Here is a 19,699-nt window from a genome sequence, read left to right on the forward strand (position 1 = left end):
TGACCAGGGAGGAGAGGCGAGAGTTAAAATAACCCCCACTGAATCCATCAAGGTCGTATAGGAATGCTTCTATCTATGCTGATGCTACTTCTGTGAGAAAACATAGAAATCTATGGAGCTGAAATCGCACTGAAGTCCACCAGGAACCTTTTCCAAAATCGCACAGTGCTGAGCTGATTAGAAGGTCACCATTGAATATAATTTGTTTTCCCTTGTTATGCTATTCTGTAAAATGGGGCTTGAGAACTCCCCACAATGCGGTGTCTATTCATTTCAAGGAGAGATGTGTTTTTGGTGCTTTTTTTTTTTACCGGACCAAAACATGAACAAAAATGCAATTGACAAAAAATATATAAAGGAATGTGCTAAATACTAAATCACATGAAAATGCAAATAAATACATAAATAAAATTAAAAATATATCTATAAATGTCCATAATTCATATATAAGTCCAAACATATCACTCCCAGAGCAATTGCTATTATTGCTGATTTATAATTTGATCAGCAAATAGCTCTGGCGAGTTTACCCATTTCATTCGGTGGTGGATTTTGCTACACGGTGTTTTTTCTTGTTTGAAGAGATTTTTTCAATCACTTATATTGGTGTTTGGACTTCTATATGAATTATGGACATTTATAGATATATTTTATTTATGTATTTATTTGCATTTTCATGTGATTTGGTATTTAGCACATTCCTTTATATATTTTTTGTCACCAGGGGTGGACTGACAACTCATGGGGCCCCAAGGCAATAGGGGATCATGGGGCCCCTGTGTCCTTGCCCAAACTCAAAAAGCCTATGAAAAAGGTGCCAGGGGCATCTCACGGGGCCCCCTACTGACCCCAGTCCCTCGGTCAGTGCCCGAGTTTCCAAATGGTCAGTCCGCCTCTGTTTGTCACTTACCTTTTCTTTGGTTAGGTTTGCAGCTTTATATATAATTTATTGGCGCTGTGTCTGTATATTTACATGAACAAAAATGCAGCAGCATGATTTTTTTAAATGCAACTGAAAGGCAGCAGGCCAGTGTAAAGAGCTACGTAGGATTTAAAGAGATGCAGTTTAACTGAAGAGCGCACCAAAAGCAGATCAGTGTAAAAGTTGAAGTTCAGAGGGGGCACCACTCCAAGGGTAGATTTTGTCCAATTCCCCGAATTGATCTTTAACATGGAGGAACCCTTGAAATAACTTTCAGGTCTAATAGTCTAATTCCTGGATTTGGGTTTTAAAAAGGCTGAGAAAGGCCGCCCTATAGCCTGTCCCTGAATAAACTCCCATCATCCAGCCAGTATAATAGTAAGTCTCACAATTCTTCTTTCTAGCCGCACCCAATAGTCATTGGCTGTCCCTTTTTCCGGGAGCCCTTTCTCTTGCTCAGGCCAGGCAGGTGCCATGTGCTCCCCTGCCCCGCTTATGAAATATTCAGGTGTGATGCTGAGTGGGCAGGGATGGAGAATTCCGCTTGGTGCTGTCCAGGTGCTGAAGCTGGGGGAAGAAGAGGAGCTGAAGAGAGGAGTGGAGAGGGAGAGCTGACAAGAGGAGGTGGGTGATGTGTGGAAAGGACCAGAGGGTGGAGACACAGGGAGGGGGACGCAATATGCGGATCCAGACAGGCAAGGGAGAGGGAGTGGAGGTGGAGAGAAGCTGGAGGCGCAACAGCTGTGGAGGAGAGGAAAGAGAGAGAGAGAGCAAGGGGGGTGGGAGCTGAGGCTTTTCCGCAGACACTGATACTCCTGCAACCCCCCCCCTTTCACCAAGCAGCAAGGGACCCCCTCACTGAGCGAGGCAAGGGCAGACATGCATTGGAGCGTGTGATGTGGGAGAGAGAGACCGGAGAGCAGGTGAGCAGATATATGTCAGCGTCTTGTGTTCTCTTGAATAGTATCAGTCCTCTTTCTCCCTTTATTTCCATGTCTCATGTTGTCTGTGTGTGGCTGTGCCTGGCAATGCTCTCTCTGCTTCTTCATTCACAATAGCTGCTGTCTCTGCCTTTACCTCGCTCTTCCCAGCTCTCACATCTGCTGCCCTGTATCACTTTGTGCTCCGCTTTATCCTCCTCCCTAGTCTTAATTTGTCTAATTGCACCTCTGTCGATCTGTCTTCCTCTTTCATATAAACACCATATTATCCCTGGCGATTCCACGCTGCGCTCTGCCCCTCTTCATCCCTCCACCATGCACAAAGCTGCCCATGTGTCATCCAGATATTCCCTTTTACTATCAGTGCAGTTTCCCCCGTCATTACAGCACGTTACCTGTTCCCTTATATTGTCTATAATCTTCCTCTGCCTTCTGATATCTGCCACTCCATCCTGCTGACCCTCCCTCCTTCCATCTCTGAGATCTGTGGTCTTTGAGGGCTAATGTCCCAATGGATGGGTGTTTTATGTGGACACTGCCCTGTTCTGGGTTTGGTCCTGTCCATGCAGCCTGCTCAGAGATGGAATCCCCAGTCTGAGCTGGAATCCCCAATCCTCCATTTCTGGGAGCCCCTAGCTCCAATTCTGTCCCCTGTGCTTCCTTCTTTAACTAATATACAATAACTGGTCTTCAATTGGCAACCCCGGCTTCCAGAACAGGAATCCCCAATCCTCCATTTCTGGGATCCCCTACCTCCAATTCTGTCCCCAATGATTCCTTCCTTAATTAATATTCAATAACCAGTCTACAAGTGGCTGCCCCGACTACCAGTATTGAAATCCCTAATCCTCCATTTCTGGGAGCCTCTACCTCCAATTCTGTCCCCTGTGCTTCCTTTCTTAATTAATACCCAATAACTGGTCTACAATTGGCTACCCCAGCTTCCAGAACTGGAATCCCCAATCCTCCATTTCTGGGAGCCCCTACCTCCAATCCTGTCTTGCGTGCTTCCTTCCTTAATTAATTTCCAATAACCAGTCCACAAGTGGCTGCCCCGGCTTCCAGAACTGAGCGTGGAGCACGTGGCAAAGAAATATGGTTTTCACTGAAGCAGTTAATTAAGGCTCCATATTTCCCCCTTTAGTACAGCTCCAGGCTATTAATCAACTTGGCTGTCTAGTAGGGGGCTAATGGGTTTTCTGTCTGTTAGCCAAATGGGCTAATTTAATATGGTATCAAGAAAAATGTAGTAACCCATAGCAACTGGAATCATTCTCCATTGTTCTAATTGTTTATTGCATGTAGAAAGTGAATTCTAATTGGCTAATAACGGTTTTGGGGAGGGGGACAGGCAGGGTGCAGTAGTCCGTAGCAACCCACCAGCAATCATCATATATTGATAAATGGTAAAATCTGATTTGTTGAGAGGGGCTGGAGGTTACACCCCCATTGCTAATTGCACTAGGATCAGTATTTGATGGATGCATGGACACAACATCCAGCAGAGGTGGTTAATAGAATAGTAACAGGGTATATTAGGAATGCTGAGAAGGATTTGTCTGCTTAGCTGCTTTACATCCATCTTATCTATCTGATGGAATGGTTTAATGAAAGGTCCAAGTGTAAAGCCACAGCCATTAAAATAGAGGATTTTACAGCTGGTGGAATTGGGGAATTGGTCAGTGACTCCCATTATTTATATATATATATATATATATATATATATATATATATATATATATTTATATATATATATATATAATTACTCTTCCTGTTTTACTTGTTTGCAATGTGTTCAGTATAATCCAGATGCAGGATGCATAATGAATGTTAATGTAACCAGTATGTGTCCTGGGAAATACCATTGGGTCAGTTGTGAGATCTGACCTTATTAGCTGCCTGGAGGCCTTGCGCCTAAAAAGATTTTATTAGAGCGTAATATATTAAGATAGAGACGGGAAAGTGTTCTTGTAAAGGGGGTGAAGTTAGCACTAATATGGAAATCATTAGAAAACATCAAATTTGGTGTATAAAGAGGGAGACAAAAAAAGGATAGATAGATAGATAGATAGATAGATAGATAGATAGATAGATAGATAGATAGATAGATCCTACTGTGGATTAGAGCTGATATCGCATCTTTCTGCTGTACAAATCTTTACCTATAACAAAAATCTGATCACTAGGTAGAAAAGGAGACAGACATATTACATATATAAATATAACTACATACCACTGAAGTACAGCCCCAGGAAAAGTAATGGCGTAAATTGAGTTCTCTGTTTCTTACAAAAATACGAGTTTGCTGATCTAGCACTACTCCTCTTGTTAAGAAAAAAGTGTCACTTGTTCTTTCAGAATGGGGGAAGTGACATACTGCTAAATCCAGAACATCCAAAAAAATAATGTTGCTAAGCAGATAATAATGGTGGTGGAGTTACAACTAGGGTCAGATGTATGTATAGCCACCTGGATCTGCCCTACTTCAGGAACATTATGTGCAGAGACCCATGTATGTGATGTCATTTCACTGTCTTTTTTCCTTCCTTCCTTTCTCCACCTTTCTTAGTTCATTTCCTTTCTTGCTTCCTTCTTTTGTTCCTTCCTTATGTCCTTCCTTTCTTTGTTCCTTCATTCCTTCCATCTTTTCCATCACTCCCATCTTTTCCTTCCTTCCTTTCTTTCTTTCTTTCTTTCTTTCTTTCTTTCTTTCTTTCTTTCTTTCTTTCTTTCTTTCTTTCTTTCTTTCTTTCTTTCTTTCTTTCTTTCTCCCTTACTTCACACTTCCCTTGCAGTCTTATTTCCTTTTCTCCTTCTTTCATTTACACTTCCTCCCCACATTCCCTACACCCCCGCCCCCCATCCTAAGTCATCAACATTCTGTGCTGAAACTCATGTGTGATGTTATATAAATATGACAATGTCTTTTTTTTCCTTTCTTCCTTCCCTCATTTCCTTCCTTCCATCGTTTCTTTCCTTCCTTCCATCCTTCGTTTCTTGGCTTTTACTCCTCCCTCCCTTTCTTCATTTCCTTCCCTCCTACCTTCCTTCCATTCCATCCTCCCTTCCTTCTTTCTTTCCTGCCCTCGTCCCCCCTTTCTCCCCCCCCCCTCCCCCACCTATTTCATGGACATTATGTGCAGAAACTGATGTGTATGATGTTAATAAATCATGTAAATGTTATCCCAGTGCCTTCCTGTCTTCCGTCTTTTATTTCTTTCCTTCCTTCCATCCTTCGTTTCTTGGCTTCTTTCCTTCCTCCCTCCCTACTTTCCATCCTTCCTTCCTTCTTTCTTTGCTGCCCTCTTCCCCCCCTTCCTTCTCTCCCTTCCCCCCATCCTATTTCATGGACATTATGTGCAGAAATTGATGTGTGTGATGTTACAAACAGCATTCCATTGCCTTCCTTCCTTCCTGTCTGTATCTGTCTTTCTGTTATCTGATCCTTCCACCTGGATGTCTCCCACCATTGTCTTTATCTTTTAGTGTGCTGACCTCTTTCTACCTTGAGACTAATATTCATCATTTTGTGCTTAATTCATTATTCTCCAATATATAAGCATAGAAATATTAAAGAAGAACTCAGACAAAAATCACTACCCAAACTCTCAGCTTGTGTGTATAGTTTCTGTTTCGTTGAGGCTTTCTGAAGATGGTATATAGGGGTTCCTGTTGGATGGAGATATATTATTAGTAAGGTGGCCACCAAACCACAGAAGCAGGACACTGTCAGACGCAGGGCTTAAAGTAACTTTATTTTGGAAAGGGATAGTGAAATGTTAGTGGAAATCAAATGCTGAAATCTGGGGTTCCCTAATATGCAATTCTTGACTGTCTCATCAAATGTCGGCTGACTTAGCCCCTCCCACCTTCCAGAATTTTCTGTTTTTAGCTTGTTGAGCAGCTTCATTTATCAATAAAGTGATAAGGTAGGGGTGCCGGATGATCAATTATTCTTGTTACACAACCCCTCTCCGATATAAGGGTCAGGGGCGGACTGACCATTTGGAAACTCGGGCACCGCCCGGGGTCTGTAGGGGGCCCCATGAGATGCCCCGGTACCTTTTTCATAGGCTTTTTTGAGTTTGGGCAAGGACACAGGGGCCCCATGATCCCCTATTGCCCGGGGGCCCCATGAGTTGTCAGTCCGCCCCTGATAAGGGGTTATCTGTTAGAGCACAATCTTGTAGAAACTTATTAAAGAATGTGTTTAACTTGGAGTTTGTATGACTGTGTTGACCATAGAACAGTTTAGAAAATGAGAGTAGACTTGCATGTTTTTGTGTCAGTCAAAGCAGTGAATGTGGCTTTCACTAAACCTTCACTGGTAGTGAATCAATCACTATCCTATAAAACACATTCACCTGAAAGATTCACCTGCTGTGAATCTTTGGTGAGTGTCAGATTCACTGCTTTAGGCCTTGTTCACACGGGCCATGTGAAGGGCCATCTTTGCCTGCATGGGATCTAAAGGTGTTCCATGGATCTGCCTACAAGCAGTCCCATTCATGTTTATTGGGATGCTGCTACTGACAATTTGACAGCCAGGTGGGTGCGGGTGCTTGTTATAGACATTATTGGGACTGCCTGAGCACGGATGCAAGGAACACCTGTGCTTCCCATGTGGGTCAAGCTGGCCCTTCCCATGGATGTACGCTTAGATACGCATGTGTGAACAAGACTTTATAAATATGCAAAGAGCATGACAATGAGACACCTGTTATTGTGCATTGCTGAAATCTTGGACAGCGCCTTCCTGCCATTCAGTTTGTTTTCTACTCATGTATGTGATTCTGCTAGCCTGACCCAGTAGGTTCAAATGCTTTGCAAGCCAGAGGAGAAATGCTGGTGGTGTTGGCCACAACATCCCAAGTTCCAGGTATCAATTCTATAATGCAGAAAAATTGGAGAACTCCAGACATGGAACTTAAAGCCCAACTCCAAGTGCAACAAAACAATACCTTTGTAGTTGCCCCCGCCACCACACACACACCCACTGAAAGGGTTATATACAAGCAGAAGAGGCTGTATTACTTAATTACTTACCTTCTCCTCACTTCAGGAGGCTGCCTCGATCGGTGTGGCCAGTTTGCCACAGCCTTCTCTGCAAGCTGCTCCCGGCCGTGGTTGCCCTCCTGACTCCACTACTGACAATAGGGGGTTAATAGCTCTGCAGTGTAGGTGATGATGCTGAGGCTCCACCCACAAACCAAAAATTCAGAGCCAATCAGAGTGGGGAGTCAGGTAAAGCTGGCCATACACTAGTAGAATTATGTTCAAAATTTTTCATTTTTAGAATGTTGGTTTTTTTAATCATCATCGGGGTTAAGTTGACTTTTGTTTTTAACCACAGAAATGAGAAAAGTCAAAGGAGCAGGATGGGAAATTTCTTACAAATATTTGCACAAATTTTTGTACAAACATTCGTTCCAAAATGGCCAGCTTAAGTAATACAACCTTTTCTGCAAGCCCATACAGTAGACTTAAGGTGCCTTGCTTTAATATCAGTCACTTCATTATATGTATCACTGCTCAAATAAAATTAAAGGAAACACTTTGAAAACACATGAGATCTCAATGGGGAAAAATCTCCCGCTGGATATCTATACTGATATGGACTGGGTAATGTGTTAGGAACGTAAGGATGCCCCATTGTTTGATGGTAATGAAAATGATCGACCTACAGAGGACTGAATTCAAAGACACCCCGAAAATCAAAGTGAAAAAGTGAAGCGGTGGGCTAGTCCATTTTGCTGAAATTTCATTCCAGCAACTCAGAGTGGTCCTCAGTAGTTTGTATGGCCCCCACGTGCTTGTATGCATGCCTGACAACGTCGGGACATGTTCCTAATGAGATGATGGATGGTGTGCTGGGGTATTGCCTCCCAGATCTGGACCAGGGCATCACTGAGCTCCTGGACAGTCTGAGGTGCAACCTGGCGGCATCCGATGGACCGAAACCTTATATCCCAGAGGTGTTCTATTGAATTTAAGTCAGGCGAGCATGGGGGCCATTCAATGGTATCAATTCCTTTGTCCTCCAGGAATTGCCTGCATACTCTCTCCGGGCATTGTCGTGCACCAGGAGGAACCCAGGACCCACTGCACCAGTGTAGGGTCTGACAATGGGCCCAAGGATTTCATCACGATACCTAATGGCGGTCAGGGTGCCATTGTCTAGCCTGTAGAGGTCTGTGCGTCCCTCCATGGATATGTACAGTCAGGTCCATAAATATTGGGACATGGACACAATTCTAACATTTTTGGCTCTATACACCACCACAATGGATTTGAAATGAAACGAACAAGATGTGCTTTAACTGCAGACTGTCAGCTTTAATTTGAGGGTATTTACATCCAAATCAGGTGAACAGTGTTGGAATTACAACACTTTGCATATGTGCCTCCCACTTCTTAAGGGACCAAAAGTAATGGGACAGAATAATAATCATAAATCAAACTTTCACTTTTTAATACTTGGTTGCAAATCCTTTGCAGTCAATTACAGCCTGAAGTCTGGAACGCATAGACATCACCAGATGCTGGGTTTCATCCCTGGTGATCCTCTGCCAGGCCTCTACTGCAACTGTCTTCAGTTCCTGCTTGTTCTTGGGGCATTTTCCCTTCAGTTTTGTCTTCAGCAAGTGAAATGCATGCTCAATCGGATTCAGGTCAGGTGATTGACTTGGCCATTGCAGAACATTCCACTTCTTTCCCTTAAAAAACTCTTTGGTTGCTTTTGCAGTATGCTTTGGGTCATTGTCCATCTGCACTGTGAAGCAGCGTCCAATGAGTTCTAAAGCATTTGGCTGAATATGAGCAGATAATATTGCCCGGAACACTTCAGAATTCATCCTGCTGCTTTTGTCAGCAGTCACATCATCAATAAATACAAGAGAACCAGTTCCATTGGCAGCCATACATGCCCACGCCATGACACTACCACCACCATGCTTCACTGATGAGGTGGTATGCTTAGGATCATGAGCAGTTCCTTTCCTTCTCCATACTCTTCTCTTCCCATCACTCTGGTACAAGTTGATCTCGGTCTCATCTGTCCATAGGATGTTGTTCCAGAACTGTGAAGGCTTTTTTAGATGTCGTTTGGCAAACTCTAATCTGGCCTTCCTGTTTTTGAGGCTCACCAATGGTTTCCATCTTGTGGTGAACCCTCTGTATTCACTCTGGTGAAGTCTTCTCTTGATTGTTGACTTTGACACACATACACCTACCTCCTGGAGAGTGTTCTTGATCTGGCCAACTGTTGTGAAGGGTGTTTTCTTCACCAGGGAAAGAATTCTTCGGTCATCCACCACAGTTGTTTTCCGTGGTCTTCCGGGTCTTTTGGTGTTGCTGAGCTCACCGGTGCGTTCCTTCTTTTTAAGAATGTTCCAAACAGTTGTTTTGGCCATGCGTAATGTTTTTGCTATCTCTCTGATGGGTTTGTTTTGTTTTTTCAGCCTAATGATGGCTTGCTTCACTGATGGTGACAGCACTTTGGATCTCATCTTGAGAGTTGACAGCAACAGATTCCAAATGCAAATAGCACACTTGAAATGAACGCTGGACCTTTTATCTGCTCATTGTAATTGGGATAATGAAGGAATAACACACACCTAGCCATGGAACAGCTAAGAAGCCAATTGTCCCATTACTTTTGGTCCCTTAAAAAGTGGGAGGCACATATGCAAACTGTTGTAATTCCTACACCGTTCACCTGATTTGGATGTAAATACCCTCAAATTAAAGCGGACAGTCTGCAGTTAAATTACATCTTGTTCGTTTCATTTCAAATCCATTGTGGTGGTGTATAGAGCCAAAAATGTTAGAATTGTGTCGATGTCCCAATATTTATGGACCTGACTGTATATATAGACTGCTCAAAAAAATTAAAAGAACATTTTTTAATCAGAGTATAGCATCAAGACAGTTAAACTCCTGGGGTATTGATCTGGTCAGGTAAGTAGCAGGGGGGTTGTCATTTTCAGCTGCTATGGTGTTAATGAAATTAACAACAGGTGCATTAGGTGGGAAACAATGAGGCGACCCCCAAAACAGGAATGGTTTTTCCCTTACCGTAGATGCCAGCACCTGCACCCAAAGCTGATTCAAGAACCAGCTTGGGCGAGGACATCAGTTGATTCTTGGATGGGTATGTGTCCTTAAATTAAAAGTCAACAGCTACAGTATTTGTAGCTACTGATTTTTCAATTTTTAGGGGGGCCTGGAGCTCCGCTTTACATTCTGGAGACATTGGTTACCAGGACCAGTAGAGAGGGGGAATCTATCTAGTGGGCCACGGACAGCAATAAAAATCTGACAGAGGTACTAGGCCTTCCGCATTCTATGTAATGCAAAAAGAAACAGTTTTGGCTTTACATACTTGTTAACACTTACTTGTCCCACCACCATCTGAAAAGCTTGCTAAGGAATCTTCAGCATCCAACACTTCTGCAAGTGTCAATTGCCTGGACCTCCTCCAAGTGCTGCGGTTGGAACCCCCCCCAACCGCATCAATACAGGACACAAACCACAACACACAGCAGGGGACCAGGTTTTCGTCACACACAGAAGCGTATTGTATATCTTCATCCAGCAACAGCGCAAAGAGTTTTTCTAAAGATATGCATAGGCAATAATAAAAAGTCCTGATTACATACGTCTTTTGAATATGCTGTCACATCAGGGATTCGATGACTTGGATTCTCACTCCATCACACATTTATATGTCCACTATTCACCGACTATCATACCAGACTGATTGGAGCTGCCTCAGTTGTTCCAGTCTGTACTGTTCCTGCTCACCTCATTTGTCATGTAAATTGCTGAAAACCAGCCAATATTTTATTGTAGAGTGGAATAAAGTAGGAAGGGATCAGAACCTCTGCCAGGTTTTTATTGCTGTGACCCACTGGGAAAAACATCCCTCATTTCCTTCTCTGCTGATCCTTCTCACCACAGATTTCCATTGTTTACTATCCTTCTCACCCTCCTTCCTTTTTGCATAGATAATATAATATATAGACATAATGTAATATATAATATACTGTATAGACATAATGTAATATATAATATAATACAGAGCCCTGAGGAAGAGGTTCTGCCTTCAAAACGCGTCAGTATTTGGAGGCCTACAATCCCCCAACAGGCACCATCTAGGGAGATTGGACCATGCTGTCTTTTTTGTGATGAGCCTTTGATTTTACTCTTTTGTCAGTATACTACTTTTTATTCAATAAATCTCATTTTTAGAAGGGCACACAGCTCCTCTGGATTTCCCTGGTCCATTGAGAGCAGCAAGGCTTGCCTTCCTGAAAAGTACTCCATGTGGGGTTTCTAACATTGTGGAGCTCATCGTCCAGCGCAGGAATTTTAGAATTCATTTGCTCATGCTTTTTTATCAGCATTTCAACCCCTGTCTGGTTTCCATTGCTGTCTATGCCCCTCTTTTGGAGTTTCACCCATTTGTCCTGTTTACTGATATTACTGAAAGTGAAAGAAAATCCCAAATTTTGAGCTGTCACCAGAACAGGAAGAGAGAAGAAATCTTTCAATAGGGACACCAGTTCTAGTCTTATTTTATATCACTTCCTGATTTGGCTTTGGAACAGGAAATATTAAAAAATCTCTCCGATGGGACATGGATGGCAAAAAAAGTGAGAGGTTATAATGCTCCCTTACTCTATCTAAAATGAAAAATATAAAAAATGTGTTTTGTTCTATGTTAAAGTAATCCTGATCTCATCACAAATATTTTAAATTTAACAACTGAGGTGAAGAGCAGGCACCTTGTGGCACTGGTGATCAATTAGGGGTTTAGGTTAAGTTAGGGGATTAGGTTCTGCCTATCTAAGCCCATCACTTAACTGCAAAATGCAATGCAACTCTCTACAACAAATGTCACCGCACTGCGGCACATCGCAACATCCTTCCATACATAGAGTTGAATGAAATGTAATTTTGTGATTTTTCAATAAAGTTAAAAAAAAAGGTAAACAGCACCTTGTGTTGTAACAACAAAAACTGCTTCGGCGCCGCCCTATAGCAGAAATATTTCTACAGGGCAGCACAGGTGCGCAAATTCATGTATATGTACATGTTTTTGCAGTTCCGGGTAGGGGACATGCGTGTGATCTATCCGCACAACCGTTCGTGGCCTCGGCTGACAATCACCGGGTCCTGGCCGGTGATTCCTCACCAACATCTGGCGATTGCTGAGTATCACTGACAGGGGAGAGATCTGTGTATAAACAACGCAGATCTCTCCCTGTTAGCTCCTTCACACTGCTTTGTATGCTTCTGAGCATACAAAGCAGTGTGCTTACAGTGTAAAGTACAGACACAGCACACAGCAAAACAGCACACAGTTAACCCTTTGATTGCCCCACAAGTTAACTCTTTCCTGCCCAGTGTCATTAATACAGTGTCAGTGCTTTTTATTAGCACTGATCGCTGTATTGGTGTCACTGGGGATGTCAGTGACACCAAGTCAGTTCCCCCAGTGTCAGAATGCCCACCACAGTCCCGCTATAAATTGCTGATCGCTGCCATTACTAGTAGAAAAAAGAAAAAAATCCAATATATATTCTGCCATTTGTAAACGCTATAACTTTAAGGTAAACCAATTAATTTACACGTATTGGGATTTGTTTTTAGCAAAGACATGTAGCAGAATAAATTTTGGCCTAAATTTATGACGAAATTTGATCTTTAACATTTTTTTTACTTGACATGTTTAATAGCAAAAAAGTAAAAAATATAGTTTTTTTCTCAAAATTGTCAGTCTTTTCTTGTTTATAGTGCAAAAAATTAAAAAAAACACAGGCAATCAAATAATACAGAAAGAAAGCTCAATTTGTGGGGAAAAAGGACATACATTTAATTTGGGTGCAGCATTGCATGACCGCGCAATTGTAAGCTAAATTAATGCAGTGCTGTATCGCAAAAAATGGCCTGGTAGGGAAGGGGGGTAAATCCTCGGGAGGGCAAGTGGTTAACACCTCGACACAACGGACACCAACTCGCATGTGGTGAAGCTTTACAATCTTATATATTCCTTCGCTGTTGTCAGAAAACCCTTCCTGGGAAATTACATGCAGTTGGTGTGCATTCATGCAGACATGATGTGGCTGCAAAGAACCTGGAGGAGATAAGTGGTGTTGAAATGTAACAAAGGATGAAAAATAGTGAAAACAGTATTAAAAAAAGGGCAATTGTCTATGATACATGGTGGAAACGAAATGTCATTCAGTTATGGTTTACATCTTTATTATTATTATTATACAGGATTTATATAGCGCCAACAATTTGCTCAGCGCTTTACAATATAACGGGAGACAATACAGCAACAATACAGTTCAATACAAGAGGGATAGGAGGGCCCTGATCCTTGGAGCTTACAATCTAAGAGCTTTATATGACTTTCCTATTTTTTAACTGGCTTGCTCTTTAATTTTTGCCATTGTAATTATATATGGATAGTTGTAGATCAGCCATTAGAGGGAGCCCTCAGTGATTCAGTGCAATCAATGTCTCTTTGATTAAAACTGTTGAGATAACATATCAGCCTACCAGGAAAGGCGTACTTTGCAGTAAGGCGACTGACTCGGGGTGCGAAATCCATTAGTAAGTCAATACCATAGACTTGTATTGTGAGAAGGAGCAGTAAAGCACAACCATTGCTCTACAAAACAGGAAGCAGAGCCAGCACATGTAATTATTATTATAAAGGAATTATATAGCGCCAACAGTTTGCTCAGCGCTTTACAATATAACGGGAGATAATACAGCAACAATACAGTTCAATACAAGAGGGATAGGAGGGCCCTGCTCCTTGGAGCTTACAATCTAAGAGGGAGGGGCTAGTGGTACAAAGGGTAGTAACTGTGGGGGATGGACTGGTAGGAGGAGTAGAAGATCCCATTATTAGCTGAGGGCAGGATAGGCTTCCCTGAAGAGATCGGTTTTCAGAGATCGCCTAAAAGTGAGCAGAGTAGGAGATAGTCTGATAAATTGGGGTAGAGAGTTCCAGAGGATGGGGGAAGCTCTGGAGAAGTCCTGGAGATGAGTATGTGAGGAGGGGACAAGGGAGCTAAAGAGTAGGAGGTCTTGCGATGAGCGGAGAGTATGGTTTGGGTTATATTTGGAGACAAGATCGGTGATGTAATTTGGGGCAGAGTTATAAATGGCTTTATATGTTATTGTTAATGTTCTGAATTTTATCCGTTGGGCAATGGGAAGCCAGTGGAGGGATTGGCAGAGAGGGATGGCAGATACAGAACGGCAATGATCATATATGGCTGTAACCCGGTACATCTGTAATTACAAGCTAAACTTAACCAGGTGTTGAATACAATAAACACATTGCGGTTAATTTAGTAAAGGGAAATAGGTTGGTAACTTGGCAAGAGAATTTTCACTTTGTAGAGGCATTTTCCCTTAGCCTAATGAATGTGGGGAAAATTCACTTTGCAACGAATACCAATGCGAGGAAAGTTAAAAAGAATGACATTTTTGCTTGCCTAATATTGGATGATGGAAGTCAGCTCATTCACCAAGCTAAGGGTAAGTTCCCTTGCAAAGTGAACAGCCCCTATTGGCCGTTAGTGTAGCAACCCTATTGAGTACGTTATTTACATCAAGCTGATTTCTTTTGTATGTTTAGAAATGCAAAAACCTATGCAGATGCCTCCCTTACACCTGTTTCTGGCTTTTAAGGTCCCCCCCATGCAAACCCCCAACGGCCACTAAGTACTTCCAAGGATTTACCACCTTGGGAGCCGTGCGGTTTTTACCAGCGTGATGAAACACAGCCTTGGAAACCCATTAACAGCAAATAGCTTTCACAGGCCAACTATGTCACGTCGGGAAAAAAAACCCCGAAGCTCAAAGCGGCATTATCCTTGGAGTCGCTTAGCGGTTTATTTCAAACAACTGGTTAGTGGTGAGGGCCTCTGTTATTGTACCGGCAGCTGGGGGCACATGGTACGTGACATGCAGAAGGCCTATTTAAACCCTAAAGCAAATGTTTAATTAATCGTAATTTACCAATTCATAGATGTGATGGCTTCATTAGTTTTCTTTTTTAGGCTTTCTTCCTTTTATTTTCACCTGTGATCCAGCCAGTAAGCCTGTTATTTTTCAACAGCACAAGCTGTCCTGCAGATGTAGCAGTTAAGTTGTTAAGACAAGCTATTTACCACTGACGGGGAAGCTTACAATGATCAGCTTTTATTTATTTATGTAAAACCTTTATTCTAAAAGAACAAAAAAAAACAAAACAGTTTGCTGTAACTACTTATAAAGTGTGCCCTGGAGTTCAGCTTTAATTTGTTAGTATATCTAAATCTGCTAGTCTATCTAACACTCCCCTCCCCCCAGACTGACAGTGCTACTGTCTGCTGTGCCCCCTGTGCTCCTTCATCCAGAGTGGATGCACTCTAATACAGGAGGTGTGTCACTGGCCAGATCACCAGCTGAAAACAGAGAGGCTTTCCTCTCTGCCTAAAAAAGAAAACTAAGCCTAATGCCGACCATAGACGGGTTGAAAATCGGCCGATCTTTTGGCTGAAAACAAAAAAATCGGCCGATTTTTGCACTGTTAGTGGGTTAATTGGTTTTTTGGGGTTTTTGCACATTTTTTTTATCGGTCATGTTGGAAAATTCGCAATGATGGGCAAATCGGCTGATCGTTTTACCGATAAAAAAATGTGCGCCTGAGCCATGACCTGCAAGGACAGAAGTTATGGGGTTAATGCCGGCCATGGACGGGTCGAAAATCGGCCGATTTTTTTTTTATCGTTGAAGGTAACGTCGGCCAATCGAGCGACCGATTTTTCTTTTTTTTTTTTTAAATTGGCCAATGTTCGACCCGTCTGTGGCCTGCATAAGGCTCCATGCACACTGGGCGTTTTAATAACACTGCTAGATTTAGCTGTGTAAAGTGAAGTTAAAAATGCAAGTTTTCCAGCATTTTTTAGCATTTATGCATTAGCGTTTAGTCGCGTTTGTGGTTTTTTACCCCCAAATGTTTTTTCTGCTCAAAAAAAGTCCAAAAACGCTGGTTTGCCACAATTTACCACGTTTTTACAGCTAAAATACTCCTCTAGTTCTGGGGGTTTTTTTCCAGCCAAAAAACGCCCCTGCCAAAAAACATTGATTACAGTCTATGTGTGCATGGACACAGAGGATAACATGCTGGGGAGTTTACTGGCTGTAGAAAAAATGCCAAAAACAGCCGCTGTAAATACGTCCTGTGTGCATGAGGATTAAAAAAAGAAAAGGAATGCAGCCGCCACATCTAATGATTGTTAAGCTGCAATATCTTACATTTTAGTTTGGGGTTTATTACTGCTTTAAATGGGTCATTGGCACTGAGTTTAGTAACGGCGAACAATATTGAATAAATGTGCGCCGTGACTCACCATGAATTACCCTCTATTGTCCTATGTGTTGTGCAGCATACACATCTGCTGTAGCCTCCCTCTGTCCCCACCTCTCCTGTGTCACTGAATTGTTCCATTCATTCAGCACTGTGGAAAGGGATTACTTTAAACTGTGCGGAATGGAACATCAGGCTGCAGGGACTTGGTATAAACTGCCTGTTTTTCTTGTGTTTGGATGTGAAGGTAAAAGAAAGACAGATTGCCTATTCAGAAGAGAAGGGTTGAGTAGGATAGAGTCTTGAGTTGGATGGGGTGAACTGGCTATGCCCAACTAGCCAAATTGTTTGTATTAAAGCCCAAACCAGCTAAGTCTATTCCAAAAAAATCCAAACTGAGTAGAAAAGTCTGTTCCTTGCCAGCATGTTGTAACGCAGGGTTGAAGCAGTGGTCTCTCTGCAGAGGTCCCACACACGCCCTGCTGAGTCAGAGCTAGAAGGTATAGGTTCAATCAGCTGAATACATTCCAGGCACATAAAAACAAAATGCTGTGCATGGTAGCCAATCAGCTTCTAATTTATATATATATACAGTCAGGTCCATAAATATTGGGACATCGACACAATTCTAACATTTTTGACTCTATACACCACCACAATGGATTTGAAATTAAACGAACAAGATGTGCTGTAAATCCATTGTGGTGGTGTATAGAGCCAAAAATGTTAGAATTGTGTCCATGTCCCAATATTTATGGACCTGACTGTATATCTTTCAAGCTGGATCAATGTACCTATGTAAAAGTATACATATCTGTAATTCTTCTGAAAAAAGGCGCCACCACTGTGGGCCAATCAGGCTGTTAGGCAGTGGCGTCCCTAGGCAGGTGCGGGGGGTGTGCGCCGCAGCGGGTGACACCTACCGCACGGGGTGACACCAGACCCGCTCCACGAACAGGTAAGTTGTAAAGCAAGCCAACAATGCCCACAGAATGGATCGGATCTGCGGATTGAGCATAATGGATTGGTGTCCGATCCATTATGCTCCCCAATTCGCAGATCCAATCCATCCTGTGAGGATCATCAGCTTGCTTTACAACTTATTTTTTCATGGAGCGGGTCCGGTGTCACCCTGTATAGGTTGCATGCTGACGTTCCTCGCAGGATGGATCGGATCTGCAGATTGGGGAGCATAATGGATCGGACTCCGATCCATTATGCTCAGTCCACAGATCCGATCTATCCTGTGGGGATCGTCAGCATGCAACCTATACGAGGTGACACCGGACCCGCTCCACAAAAAGGTAAGTTGTACAGCAAGCCAACGATCCCCGCAGGATGGATCGGATCTGCGGATTGAGCATAATGGATCGGAGTCTGATCCATTATCCTCAATCCGCAGATCCGATCCATTCTGCAGGGATTGTTGGAGGGGGTGTCACCAAGTGTTATCGCACCGGATGACACCTACTGTTAGGCACTGGGGTCTGGAGTCTAAGCAGTTGTTACAGGAGAGGAAAGCTCAGGAAATGCTTTACTGGTGTGGCAGTTCATATTCCTAGTCCAGAGACCAAGCTGTTGGTGTCAAGGGGACACAGGAATGGTCATATCTGCAAACTTGGAAGAATGATGCCACCCTCTGGCTATGCAGTGTGGCAGGGGTGCGTGAATCACAAACATTTTTTGATGGTTATAACCATTTTTTAATATCTGTTGCAATAATGTATTCACTGTGTTTGTTTGGCTGGAGTTCTGCTTTAAATATATATTACAGGTTTTTATATAACGTTGCCAATTTATGTTAATTATACATTCACATCAGTCCCTGTCCTTGAGAAACATACAATCTAAGGTCCCTAACTCACACTCATACATACACATACTAGGGCCAGTTTACACAGGAGCTAGTTGACCTACCAGCCTGTCTTTGGAGTATGGGGAGCAACCAGAATACCCAAGGGAAACCCATACAGGCACATGCAAACTCCATGCAGCTAGTGTTGTGGTTGTAATTCCAAGCAGACGTGTTGATGACTAAGCCAGTTTGCTGACTAAACTTATCATCCTTCACTAAGAAGGTTCAGTTATTTTCATTCTTCTTATTGTAACACACAATACATTTCTTCTAAAAATGTCCACATCCATTAATACATCGATGTGGAATTGTCATTTTTTTAAGGCATTCAAAGTAGATCCAAACCCAATCACTAAAATCTTCTATAATCAATAACATGTTTATTACATTTGAAAAGTTGTTTTCAATCTATTAAAATTCTGCAGTTTTTATTAAATGAATACCTGCTGATCTTGGCATGAAAGTCATTGTCCAGGCACATTTGTCTCCCAGTTGTGCTCCTGCATTGTTCCCCCATCACATGCACAGCTGGTGTAGACTAGAAGTGGCCTATTGTTACCATTATCAGAAAGCCAGTCCTGAGAAATGATGTGATGCCAACCCTAGAGCATGTGCATGTAGACAAGAGATGGTGGAAAGGGGCTGGAGGAGATCAGCAGCACTGGGACACAAGAAGAGATTAAAAATGTGAAAACAGTATCTTATTAAATATGAATGGCAATTGTTTATGTTACATGGTGCTTTAACAAGCTAAACTTACTAGGATTTGTATATTTATTTTATCCCTCATTATTATACCACCTTCTCAAATGGCTTCTATAGGATCAACCACACTCTGCTTAGCTCCTCTTAGCGTATTTTTCAATGAATTGACTGCATGCAGGAGTTTCTCTGCCCAAGAACCAGCCTTCTTTGGTGCATTTCGCCATTCCTGGTTTGCTCACAAGCCAGGAGTGGTGAAACATGTCAAGGAAGGTAGGCTTGTTCACAAACCAGGAGTGGTTAAATGCATCAATGAAGGTTGATTTGCTCACAAGCCAAGAGTGGTGAAACGTGTCGAGGAAGGTTGGCTTGCTTACAAGCCAGAGGTGGTAAAACCTGTCAAGGAAGGTTGGCTTGCTCGCAAGCCAGAAGTGGTGAAACTGGTCAAGAAAGGTTGCTTGCTCACAAGCCAGGACTGGTGAAACACATCAAGGAAGGTTGGTTTGTTAACAAACCAGGAGTGGTTAAATGCATCAATGAAGGTTGGCTTGCTCACAAGCCAGGAGTGATGAAACATGTCAAGGAAGGTTGCCTTGCTTACAAGCCAGAAGTGGTGAAGCGTGTCAAGGAAGGTTGGCTTGCTTACAAGCCAGAAATGGTGAAGCATGTCAAGGAAGGTTGGTTTGCTCACAAGCCAGGAATTGTGAAACACATCAAGGAGGGTTGGCTTGCTGACAAGCCAGGAATGATGAAACATGTCAAGGAAGGTTGACTTGCTTACAAGCCAGAAATGGTGAAACGTGTTGAGGAAGGTTGGCTTGCTCACAAGCCAGAAGTGGTGAAACTCGTCAAGAAAGATTGGCTTGCTCAGAAGCCAAGAGTGGTGAAACACGTCAAGG

The 19,699-nt window shown here is 42.7% G+C and overlaps 1 protein-coding gene across 2 annotated transcripts in view; it reads left to right on the top strand.

Annotated features, from left to right (window-relative positions):
* Positions 1–1,575: 1,575 nt before the first annotated feature.
* SLC8A2 (solute carrier family 8 member A2) overlaps positions 1,576–19,699 on the top strand; it is a 298,189-nt gene continuing 280,065 nt past the window's right edge. Inside the window, exon 1 of one of the 2 annotated variants that reach the window (XM_089684241.1) lies at positions 1,576–1,845. The gene's annotated coding sequence lies outside the window, so the exon portion shown is untranslated. The remainder of the gene's footprint in view (positions 1,846–19,699) is intronic. The other variant, XM_089684240.1, reaches the window with a different exon arrangement.

This window comes from Staurois parvus, unplaced genomic scaffold (assembly GCF_062004578.1).
Source record: "Staurois parvus isolate SC_StPar_1 unplaced genomic scaffold, SC_StPar_1.0 ptg000340l, whole genome shotgun sequence".
NCBI lineage: Eukaryota > Metazoa > Chordata > Amphibia > Anura > Ranidae > Staurois > Staurois parvus.